The 12,715-nt window shown below is 35.5% G+C and overlaps 1 long non-coding RNA gene across 1 annotated transcript; it reads left to right on the forward strand.

The window, feature by feature from the left end:
* The first annotated feature begins 6,394 nt into the window (after positions 1 to 6,394).
* Positions 6,395 to 11,217, forward strand: LOC108648137. Its single transcript, XR_001924875.2, has 3 exons — positions 6,395 to 6,586; positions 7,874 to 7,912; positions 11,072 to 11,217. It is a non-coding gene; the product is annotated as an uncharacterized LOC108648137 (long non-coding RNA).
* Positions 11,218 to 12,715: the final 1,498 nt, after the last annotated feature.

The raw sequence follows: 12,715 nt of genomic DNA on the forward strand, positions 1-12,715 counted from the left end.
CTTTGTTTTTGGGGAGTATTAAAGTTTCGTATTTCAGTCTGGGGGTTTTATCTCCCCAGATGAAGTTAGTAATTAGTCTCTTAATTTGTTGGGTAGCTTAATAGGGATGGTTTGTAGATATTATAGTATTTGTGGCATTATAGACATTTTAATTGCTTGTATTTTCCCAAACCATGATAGGCCCAGCGTTTTCCAGTTGTTCATTTGTTTAGTGACCTTGTCTATTAACGGGGTAAAGTTAGTATGGTACAGCTTGAGAAGGTCAGATGTTAGCTGGATTCCTAGATATTTAATTTTGTTGGGGGACCATTGGAATGGGAAATTTTGTTCTAGTGTGGACCTGGTTGGGGTTGGGAGGTTTATATTCATGGCTTCTGATTTACTTAGATTGACCTCAAAGTTGGAGAGTTTACCGAATTGTAGAAGTAGTTGCATTACATTGGGTAGGGATATAATTGGCTTAGTGATACATAGTAGTAAATTGTCTGCGAATGCAGCTATTTTATGTTCCTTCTTTCCAATTATTAGACCTGAGATGTCAGGGTTTTTCCTTATATGTGCTAAAAGGTTTTCCATCACCAATACAAAGAGGAGCGGGAAAGGGGGCACCCCTGCCTAGTCCCATTTCGTATATGTATCTAAGAGGATAGGGAGCTGTTGACTCTGATTCGAGCTGTAGGGTCTTGGTACAGTGCCATGATTCTGTTAATAGTTATTTCCCCTAATCCAATTCCAGCTAAGGTATATCTTAGAGGGCCAGGAGACCAAAGGCATTTTGCAGGGATTTGTTTCTTTTTAGCATAGTGGATGAGAGAGATAATCTTATAGGTGTTATCTTTCCCTTCTCTACCTGGTACAAAATTGGCCTGGTCAGGGTGCACTAGTTGGGCTATCACCTATTTCAGCCTATTTGCTATAATTTTCGCATATATTTTAATATCTACATTGATTAATGATATGGGCCTATAGCTTGCACATAAAACTATAATTAATTCTTAGTGGAGGCCAAACTATCCTATTGGATTTATTTAACAATTGATTTTTTTTTAGCATACTTAAGGTATAGAGATCCAAATTACAGAAATATCTTATCCAGAAAACCCCAGGTCCTGAGCTTTCTGAATAACAGGTCCCATTCCCATAAGGCATTCACTGCATTCAGTCTACAATATATGGAGGATATATATTTATTCTTAATACCATAGAGCAGTGCTGCCCAGCTTACTGCATGTAGTGGGCTGATTCTTTCTCATGTAACAAGTTTGAGGGCCATATTAAATTAAAATGATGACATTATACAGTAAAGTCTATGGAGCTTTGGGGCCATAAAAATCCTTTGGACAGCTACATCCAGTCTAGGAGCCTTCAGTTGGACAGTCTTGCCTTAGAGCAATGTAAGTGAAACTGTCCCTGGGTATATGCCACTATGAAAGTATGTCAAATATTTCTTAAATTTGATGTCCAAAATACGTAAAATTTCATAGAGTGAGAAGAGGGCTGAAGGCTGTAGGTCAACAACGAGAGTGCTGTCCAAAGTGATCCAAGAGCAGGCTTCAGGAACACATTAGCAGTGAGTACTGACAGTTCAGGATCAGTTTCTCTGTGGGGGCCAAAATGGGTAGATAGGTCTAGTCCCAAAAAGTCAGAATCATAAAATAAGTGTGATCAGAAATTAAGGGATTCTTCTGAAAGGAAGATGGCACAGCGAAAGAATAGTTTACAAAAGGCAGTGTTGCGGTATCCTAAAACAAGTAAAAGCACATGTGGGGCTAAAGAGAACTGGGGTCTTTTTCTTTTGCTACAACATCTTTATAGTTTTCAAGCAGGTCCTGTGCCAGGGACACAAAATGGTCTACTTAAATTGTTCTAAATTCCTTGAGCAGATTGTACAGACTTTCTTGCACAGACTTTTCTTTTTAAAGAGAATGATAGAAGCTGTAACTCACAACTTAAAGTCAGCGGGTTAGACAAGACCTATATCATAACTGTATAATTATATTGTTATCATTTATATTCTCTCATTATGACAATATTTAGCAATTGAACAATGAATGAACAATGAATGAATTAAGTAAGGTTGGAGTGGACAGATGCATAATAGCCAGAACACTACTTCCTGCTTTTAGCTCTCTAACCTCTTTGTTAAGGTGGCCATACACGCACCGATATTATCGTACGAAACCTCGTTTCGTACAATAATCGGTGCGTGTATGGCATGTCGGCGAGTCGACCGATATCGCAGGAAGCTGCCGATATCGGACGACTCGCCGATCGGACAAGTTTGAAAATTTTGATCGGGCGCCATAGAAGGCGCCTGACCAAAATTCTCCCTTCAGAGCTGAATCGGCAGAAGGAGGTAGAAATCCTATTGTTTCTACCTCCTTACCTGCCGATTCAGCCCTGAATGGTGTGTGGCGGATCTTACGATGTTTCGTGCGACCGATGGTCGTACGAAACATCGTCAGATCGCCACGTGTATGGCCACCTTTAAGCAGTGACCACACAGGGGGGCCACATGGGATATAACAGTAAGTTTGTGATCACACCGGTCAGATTCAAAAGCAAACTAAGTGAACAGTTATGTCAATATGGCCCCCACTTCAAGTCACTGATTGGTTACTGACTGCTAACAGTTTAGAGAGCTGTAAAGGAGGAAGTAGTGTTCTGGCCATTATATTAGACATTTACCCACTCCAACCTATATAGATTACATTTTTGCCTAACTAACTATATTGAAAACATTGTTTATTTTGATCAGTCTATCTATTTTACCCAGTTTCATTTTTACACTGAACTGTTCCTTTAAAGAAAGCCTTTATGTCCAATAAAAACAATTATTATTTCTTTATTTGAACTGTGTAAGCAATACAAACATCTCTCTAATATATTCCAAGGGGACACTGTGGGTTTATCACTTTTCAATTCAATGTCTTTCAGAGCTTGTAGCCCATAAGTGAGGTAAAACAGCCTAAGCTCATAAATGAAAGGTTTGGGCTTCAGGCATTACACTCAACTGTTCATCTTCTTACAATATTATATGTGGCCTTAATCCCAAATGGACAGTGCCCACTGAGGACATTGTGGTGTTTTATTTCATATTTTACAGTACTACAGACCCAGCAGCTTCTAGTTCCTATGCTGCAGTACTAAGAAGCATGCTGCTATTGGATAACCCTAAACAACAGGTCTAGTTGATACAATGGTCTTAGCAGCCCTAGTCATTGTGTCCCGCTTCTACTCTTTAGCTTTACAAAGGTTATTTCATCTGCTTATTTTCAATCTTGTTTTGATTTCTGCTTAATATAAGGAGAAAATAACATAATCTTATCCCTTTTCCAGCTGTTAAAAGTATGTCCATTAATTACCTCTATCGCTGTCCTTTTTGGATATAAAACAAGCAGATTTTTATGTTGATAATAATTTCTGTTAGAGGAGTATGCTATCAAAACATGTGGCTCATACATAAGGTCAGAAATCAAAACCGTGCTTACTTTTTAAGTCAGTGATCCCCAACCGGTGGCTCGTAAGCAACATGTTACTTATCAACCCCTTGGATGTTGCTCTCAGCGCCCCAAGGCAGGTAGTTATTTTTGAATTCCTGACTTTGGTTTGGTTGAATAAAAACAAGATTTACTACCAAATAAAGCCTCCTGTAAGCTCATAGTGTGCCTAGAGGCTACCTAATAGTCAATCTATTTGACTGTGGCTCACGATTAAGAAAGGTTGGGGACCCCTGCTTTAAGTATAGTAGGAGTACAGTACAGGATTCCATAGCAAGACTGTTGTGCAACCTTCGGTTTCCTTCTGTTTGCTTTTATTAGTAATGATTTCAGTGAACTAAAATGAGTCTTAGCTCTTCTTTTTTCATTGTTATGGACACATGCCCAGCCAGTTTCCACTCCACTTTAGTTCCTAAAGTTGCCTGTGACCTATTTGTCTATTACTAATTTTAGATATAATTGTAATTTTTTCTTTTGACTTCGCATTTCTAAATTGAATAAACCAAGAAATACATCACACTCTGGAGTATGTACCATTTACCAACTAGCTTGACTTTAATAGGATTAGGTGAGTATGCCTTAACCCTTAAATGTAATTGTACTGCAATATGCATTACAATACTAATGTAATTTTTTTTTGCAAAATTAATCCAAGCAGCTTTTCAATATAAATTCATTTCAGTGTTGTGACGATTCTAAAGTTATTAGTAAAAGTAATTGCTACTGACAGCAGTGTTTATCCCCTTCTGTTTTCTAGCTTTGACTTTTAAAGCAATAGTCAGATCTCTTCTAGGTCTTTTAATCAGCTTTTGTCAGCTGACTCGCAACACTGTTTCAGGAATCAGAACCAGTACTGCAGGAATGTAAAAGTTATTTTACATGGCTAAGAATTACTTTTACATTACAATTACATTTTCTTTTATTATAAATATATAAATATTTTAAAAAGATAAATTATTTAAGATTTGACTCACATTACTAAGCATTTTGTGCAAAAAAAGCGTAAAAGTTGTAAAATAACCACTGTTGTAGTTCATCTAGGCTACATATTTCATTAACATTATTATGCATCTTTATAAATATGCAGTTGTGGACTTTTGTGGTTCACCTATTAGTAAAGTTTATACAGAGTTTGTAACAGTAGTTAAGCCACGAAATCTAAGGGGACGGCACCACAGACAAAAATTATTTAAACAGTTACTGCAAAATAAAAAATAAATGTAGTGTTAAGAAGCCAGGTCCCAATCTTACATGTACGTTATATTAACGGGCTATAAAGAAACTAGTCTTTACTGAGGAAAGGAATATGTAGATCTTGCAAATTACTTTACATTTAACCCACTGCCTCCTAAGTTTAAACATCCATGGAGGAACAAGTTAAAGTGATACTGACACAAATAAAACACTTTTCAAAATATTAATGCACATAAAAAGTTATCTATACTTATAGGTAACTTTTTATGAGCATTAATATCTTGAAAAGTGTTTTATTTGTGTCAGTATCACTTTAACTTGCTCCTCCATGCATGTTTAAACTGAGGAAATTTGTTAATTCGTTTTCGTGGAAAGGTTTGCTTTTGTAAGTAATCGTTATTTTCAAGGCAAAATAATAAAGTTCATGCAAAGACAATGTTATGATATATTTAAAAACAGTTTAATTTTAGGTGTTAGTATCCCTTTAATGATAAATCTTCAGTTCGGTGTAGATTCATGTGGATCTCTAGCCAAAAGCATTCCTTATTGTGTTAAAATTGTGCTTCTAATAATGGAAAATAAAGTGACAATTAGTCCCCTTCAACACTGCTGTATCATCCCTGTAAAAAAAAAAATATTTTTGAATAAAAGAATGCCTACCTATTTAGCCCTTAATGCCACAAAAACATCTGAATAGGCCACTGTAAATGTGCCATTTTATCTACACAAATTGGGCACAATAACTAAGCTTTTTTGAGAAAAAGTCTTTTATTTTTATGTGTAGATATTTTCAAGATTTATGAATGTGTTTTCTATTTTTTCACAAAAATGTTGTGTTTTTTTTGAAAATTTTCAATGAAAAAGTAATATTGTTTTAAATAAACTCCCATAATTTGTGATTTATTAATGTTTAGTTAACTTTTTTTTTGGTAATAAAAAAATTCAGCAGGTTTAATCTGCCGATAAGTATTAAGTCCTATAGAGGCTTAGAATAAAAAGCACTTTCACACACTTGCTAAGTAAATGTATTGTGACATTTTATAAATACAATGATCGAGTTTAATTCAAATTTATACCATATTGAGTTCATATGACTTTGAAGGCCAGAAAACAAAAGAATTTTATTAAATCAGCTTCTATATTTTGTGACTACTATTTCTGTTCTCAGACTCTAATTAGACAAAGGCGCCAAGATTCTTGCCCGATGTAGAGTCAGTGTTGCTATTTGGGCTCTATACTGGTCTGTGCCACGTTGGCCTATAATCTCATAGACCAACTGATTTTTTTCTACCCCTGCCATATAAATATTTAATTGTTTTAATGATACAGCATTTTTCATTTCTGTCTCATTTTTCTTATTAGAATAGAATGTGCCACCCCTAATGACACCCTGTATTTTATGTTTTGTTTATTTTACCCAACCCACAAGAGAATAATATCCTTTTTTCAACACATATAATCAAGTGGGTTTTGCAGTCACCAAAGTGCAAAATCAAAAAGTCATATAAAGTTTAATATTTTAGAACATGAATTGTTTTATTGGGTAACACCCAGTGTATAATGAATGTAGAAATCATAAAAACATATATACCTGAAACATGCAGATTTGTGGTGTTGTAAAATCCCAAACTGCTCGCTTTGTCATAATCCAGTAACTGAGGTACGTGTCCAAATGGACATATAAAAGCAGTTCTTCCCTGCCTCTTTAACACATCTTTCTAGACCTCAATCCTTTCAGTTGTTTTAACTTTAGATCTTGCACAGCCAGATCCCAATCATGTCTGGAGTTAAAGGAGGACACCAGCAAAAATCACACAGTCAGGAACCCTGCAAGGATTCTTGCCAAAAGCATGAAGGCCATGAACAGAGCCATAAAAGTGAAAGTCATGATTGTAAGTAATTTTGAAATTGTGGAAGAAAACCTATAGCATGTTAAGTATTTATTCTAAATGTGTTCATTATACTAATAAGTCATAGGCTTGGAATATTTAGTATGGCTTTTCCCGAACTAAAACTAGTGCACTCCCAAATCTAAGAGATGCCTGGCTGATTTAATAACATTGGTGGCAAACTGCACCAGTGCAGCCAAAGCAACATATCGTATATTTGTTTCCATTGTGCAGGTATAGCAACCTTTCTATAGAAACCTTGAGACTTGATAGATAGGGGCTTTCCAGAATTTAAAAAGTTATGCTAAAAGTTGTATTAACCATAGTTAAAATCTGCTTTAGCAACAAAATCACTATCCCATTGTCTACTTCATCCTGAGGTCCAGGCTAAAAGGGAGGAGAAAGGGAAGAATAAATGTAATTCTAAGTAACTTTATAGTATATATGCATAAAAACACATTTTTATTGGGGTTTAAAGTATATATTGAATTGCTCCTTGGTTTTGGCTCCTGAATCCATGAAGCCGAAGTCGGCAGGAAGAGGACTGTCATCTGTTGCATTGTATTGGGAGTCGGGCCAAAGAACAGAAAGGCAGAAATAAATACTTCTTTTACATTTATAGATACTTTTAAAACTTTTGGACATTTAATATATATTTACGGTTAAAACAGATCCACTTTAAAGGGGTAGCTCACCTTTAAATGAAATATTAGTATGGTGTAGTCATTGATATTTTGATACAATATGCAACTAGTACTCATTTTTTTTTTTTTTGCGATTTTTCAGTTATATAGCTTTTTGTTCCACAGCTCTACCACTTGGTATTTCAGCAGCTATCTGGTTGCTAGGGTCTTATTCACCCTAGCAACCAGGCAGTGTTTTGAATGAGAGACTGGAAGATGAATAGGAAGATAAGCAATAAAAGGTAAAAATAAAATTGTAAAATCACAGAAAAATACCTTTTTAGCTGCAAAAAGGCAAGCAAAGAGGAAGCAAATACTTAAAAATGTATAAAATAAATAAAGAAGACTAACTGCAAAGATGCTAGGGATAGGACATTTTATAACTAAAAGGTAAATCACCACTTTAAGGAAAAAACCTTTGCACCAGAATGAAAATGGTATCATTTATTTTTCAGTGGACATTTTTATTTTTTATTGTCCACATTTCAAAAATACTCAACCTAATTAGTCAGAATTCTTGTTTTCAACTAAGTAGTTTTCTTTCATTATATCCTTCCCTAGGATATAACAGCAATTTCTTTCAGCTATGTATGTTTATTTCTTGCAGCTCATCATTGCCACCAGGAGGCGAGTCATCAGCAAAAAGGTAAGTAATTCATGACTGTATTTTTCATTTAGATCGCTTTTTTGTCTTAGCATAAAAAATATGTTAATAATGGCCAATAGATTGACTAGTGATAAGCGACTCTGTCTCGTTTCACTTTGGCGAAAAATTCCCGAAACTGCTGAAAAATTGCAAAACTTTTTTTATGTGACTGCAACTTTTATTTTATGTGGCTGTGATTTATTTGACACAACTGTGACTTTTTTCTAGGGTTGCACAGAATCCAGGATTCGGTACGGTATTGGGCCAGGATTCAGTCTTTTTTTGGCAGGGTTTGGATTCGGCGGAATCCGCTGTCCTGGGCGAACCAAATTTTATTATTATGTATACAGATATAATACAGTACTATAAATATATTTAAGAATATAGTGCATCCTTCTTTTGCAGCATTTATTATTATTATAGACATTCATAAAGGCAGAAAATCAAGTATCCTGGAAAGATGTAGGGGAAGTGGAAACTCAGTAGGAAAATAAATATAATTGTATTTGTTCAACAATTACATTGATTAGAATTACTTGTTTAAAGTACAGGTAAATCTAATTATTTTTGCTTCTGCAATTTTCTCCATTTAATAAGTTTGTATTTCAGAGTACAATTTATTGGCTGTTACTGAGTTTGACACTAATATTGCTTGCCATGAGTTACTGCCCAGAAGAATAGTAGCCCAATGCTGAAAAATGAGTGATACTTCTCTAACATCCTTTTTCGAACTAGCCAGTGATGAAATATTCAGTGACATGGTGTGTGCTTACTATATGTAACTGAAAAAAAAATGTGTCGGAGCCTAGTGGGGTTCAGATTTCAGTGTATTTATTTTGTTTGGACTGTTTGTTATTTTTTTAATGTTTAACTTGTCCTTTTAGGTTATCTAACCCAAAGACCCCTTTATCTTTTAGAGGGTGTACTATAGATTATCTACTAGGTATCTGTTGTTCATACATTTACAATCTGGATTTGCTTTTTTCTGCACAATACGTAGCTCTTAAACATTTCCAAAAATAATTGCTATTACTAATGGGAATATACATACTGCTATGGTCTCCATTGCATTCCACAATAGTGCTCTCCTCCAGTGCAGCTAACATGTTGCTTAAGAAGTTGCTATTTGGTGAGGAATCCTTATCTAAATCCCATCCCTCCATCTAACTCAAGCAAAATTGTATTTTAAAAAAAAAAGTTACAAAAATTGATTAATTCAAATATAATATGGTAATCTCTATTGTGTTTAGATTTATATATGAACTATTTGCTTAAAATAGACTCTATGAGAGGTCTTTCTGTATTTCTAAGCTGTCTCAATAATGAGACTTGTTATCAGCACCCAGGCATGTCACTTTATGGGGCTGATTTACTAAGACACGATTTCGAATCCGAATTGGAAAAATTCAGATTGGAAACGAACATTTTTCGTATTTTTTGCGATTTTTTTGGCGTCTTTACGATTTTTGCGTAAAAACGCGAGTTTTTCGGCGTCTTTACGATTTTTGCGTAAAAACGCGGGTTTTTCGTAGCCATTACGAAAGTTGCGCAAAGTCGCGATTTTTTCGTAGCGTTAACACTTGCGCGCAAAGTCGCGCCTTTTTCGTAGCGTTAAAACTTAAAAGGCGCGACGTTTCGCGCAAGTTTTAACGCTACGAAAAAATCGCGACTTTGCGCAATTTTCGTAATGGCTACGAAAAACTCGCGTTTTTACGCAAAAATCGTAAAGACGCCGAAAAAAATTTCAAAATTACCGATCATTACGAAAAAAACGCAATCGGACACATTCGGCCCGTTCGTGGGTTAGTAAATGTGCCCCTATGTGTAAAGTGTTCCTCTTGATATGCTATATACTCTATAGTATGGCGTTATGATTAAATGCTCAAAATATAGGCAACAGGAAAAACTTATGCTCTACAACAGTGCTGTCTAACTAATACACGTAGTAGGATGATTATTTCTCATATACAGTAGCATGTTTGAAGACTGGAACATTTTATGATGATGATGTCATATAGTATAGTCTATGGAGCCCTAGAGTAAACTGGGGACCATAAAAATCATTTGGAGGGGTGCTACTACCATGAGGCGAGTTGAGAAACTCACATCAGGTGGCAGCACCCACAGAGTTACCAGGGGTGGTAAAAAGCCGCTCCTGTTTATTAATATGGAAATTCAGCACTGCTAGTGCAGAGAGCAATGGCGCTCTCTACATTAGTGATGCGGCCCCCCCTTGACCCCCTCTGCCGCTGTTAAAGTAAGCGTGTGGGGCAGAGGGGGGTGACATTGGAGGAGCCACCTCAGTTGGCTCAGGGGCAAAAAACACCCCTGCACCTATGGCCCCTGGGCCTTCAGTTGGACAGACCTGCAGTTTGAATGACTGCCCCAATGGCTACACAGCAGCTTTGTTTATATAAACTAAAGTAGGGTTTCTGAAGCAACCCTACAACTTTTACCAGTGCCAGGCAATAGTGCATAATGTATTAATTACTTTGATACGCTTTCATTTTTTGTTGTTACTGTTCCTTTAAGTCTAGAGAGGCTTTGTCAGGCTGATCAGTAAATCATAAACTATATCTATTAATATCAGTCTACCAAACTAAAAATGGTTTTAAAATAAGTTTCAGCCCACCCAAGAAGCAACAGACCAATTACTAAGAAGTGTTACTAATGAGTTAACAAATGAAAAGTAAGTGTTTCAGGTGCCAAGGTTTCTGACCAAGAATATAAAGCACGCAAAAACAGGGAAACATTTCCTTTTAAAGCTGCTTAATTACTGCTGTTTCAGCATGTTACAACATCTCTACTTTTGTAGCTTTTAACATTTACTAGCCAAGCATTCTTATGCTATGGGACCTGTTATCCAGAATGCTGAGGACCTAGGATTTTCTGGATAAGGGGTCTTTCCATAATTTGGATCTCTATACCATAAGTCTACTGAAAAATTATATAAACATTAAATAAACCATATTATCTGAGTTGTTTTATTATTACAGAGAAAGAGGAAATCATTTTTTTTTAGATTTGATTTATTTGATTATAATGATAGCCTTTCCGTAATTCTGAAACATATGTATAATGGATTTCCAGATAAGGGATCACATACCTGTATTGTATTTTCAATTATTTTTCTAATATATTTTTATATTTCCTTTGCAGACCATTCTGAGCAAAGTCATCATGAACCCCCTAAAAAGCACTGATAAAATCAGAAGAGAAAACATTAAAAGAGATAATGTTATTCATTCATGCTTCTTAAATCATTAAATAACAAATCTTGCAATAGTATTATGTTAGATGCAATGCTGAACTAAATAAATATAACCTAAGCAACAATTCTGTTGGTTGTATATGTTGGTTGTATATGACTCAAAGTCAAAATACCTAAGGCATACAGTAAGAAGAGCCCAGTGACCCCAAAAATATGGCAGCATGCAATATATTGTTAGGTTATTACTATTATTATTAATAACATGTATTTAAAAAAGCGCCAACATATTCCGCAGCGCTGTACAATAAGTGGTTTTATAGACTGGACATACAGAGTAACATACAAAGCAACCAATAGGGTCCCCAGCCTTTTTTACCCTTGAGCCACATTTAAATGTACCAAAAGTTGGGGAGCAACACAAGCATGACAAATGTACCTGGGGATACCAAATTAGGGCTACATAAGGGTACGTAATTATTTAAAATAGCACGTTGTCACTTTAATAGCACAGTTAACACTTTATTGTGTGTTGCAGTTCACCAATATGTATTTAACAAAGGAGTAAACCAATCTAGCATTTTCATTTAGCAATCAGAGAAGGGGTTGTCTTCTATCTATATATTATAAATACTTGCAAATTATACCCCTCCTGGTTGTTTTGTGTGGAGAAAGGGTGTGAGAAGATGGGGAGAGTTCCAGTTCAACACATCCAATCCATATATTTACCAAATAAAGGCTGTGATTGGCTATTTGGTAGACAATGTGGCATGGAAGCCTACAGGAAGCTCCACTTGGCAGTACACCTGGTTTTTATGAATCTAAAATTTGACTCCAAGTTTGACACCTAATATGTTTAGTATGTGGCATGTAGGGGCCCTAAAATGAAAATAGCGTATACAAATATTCTCGGCTGGCAATTCAGGTTCTTCTTCTAAAAACCCATTTTTTTTTAAATTATTAAAAATGTCTTTCTACTCCAAATTACCAAACTGCAAAGCTATGCTAAAGAAAGCAGGTTTAATGACTTCTGAAAATTGCCCAAAATGATTGCAATTTGCATAATATATCTCACACAATTTATTACATACAGACATAAGACATATATATGAACACCAGGGGTGAACTAACAGTTTGTTGCCCAATATGCATACATTTACTAATTATGTGGCATGTAGGGACCCCAAAATGAAAACAGCACATATACATTTTCTTCGCTGCCAATTCAGTTTCTGAAAACAAAGATCCCAGTATTGTGTCATAACACAGCACATCCCCAGCATATTTGATATTAACCCACATTATTTAATATATATCATCCCCTCACCATTGCTCATTCTGCTACCCAATCCACCTTTCTTTTGTGTTCTCTACCATCATTTTCTCCCCTATTTTTTTTTTCTCTTCTGTTCACTGTAACCCTCTCTGATGCCTCCACTTTTTTAATCTGTATGACACCTGTCCATCTTTTCTCTATTTCATTCCCAGCAATCTTTTCTTCCCCTTTATCTGCTATACGCACATTTTCCTTGTGCTTTTCCATTTTTCATGTTATCCTTCTATCCACCACCTCTTATCTTTATTATATTTCTTCT

The sequence above is a fragment of the Xenopus tropicalis genome, chromosome 7 (assembly GCF_000004195.4).
Source record: "Xenopus tropicalis strain Nigerian chromosome 7, UCB_Xtro_10.0, whole genome shotgun sequence".
In the NCBI taxonomy this organism is placed as follows: domain Eukaryota; kingdom Metazoa; phylum Chordata; class Amphibia; order Anura; family Pipidae; genus Xenopus; species Xenopus tropicalis.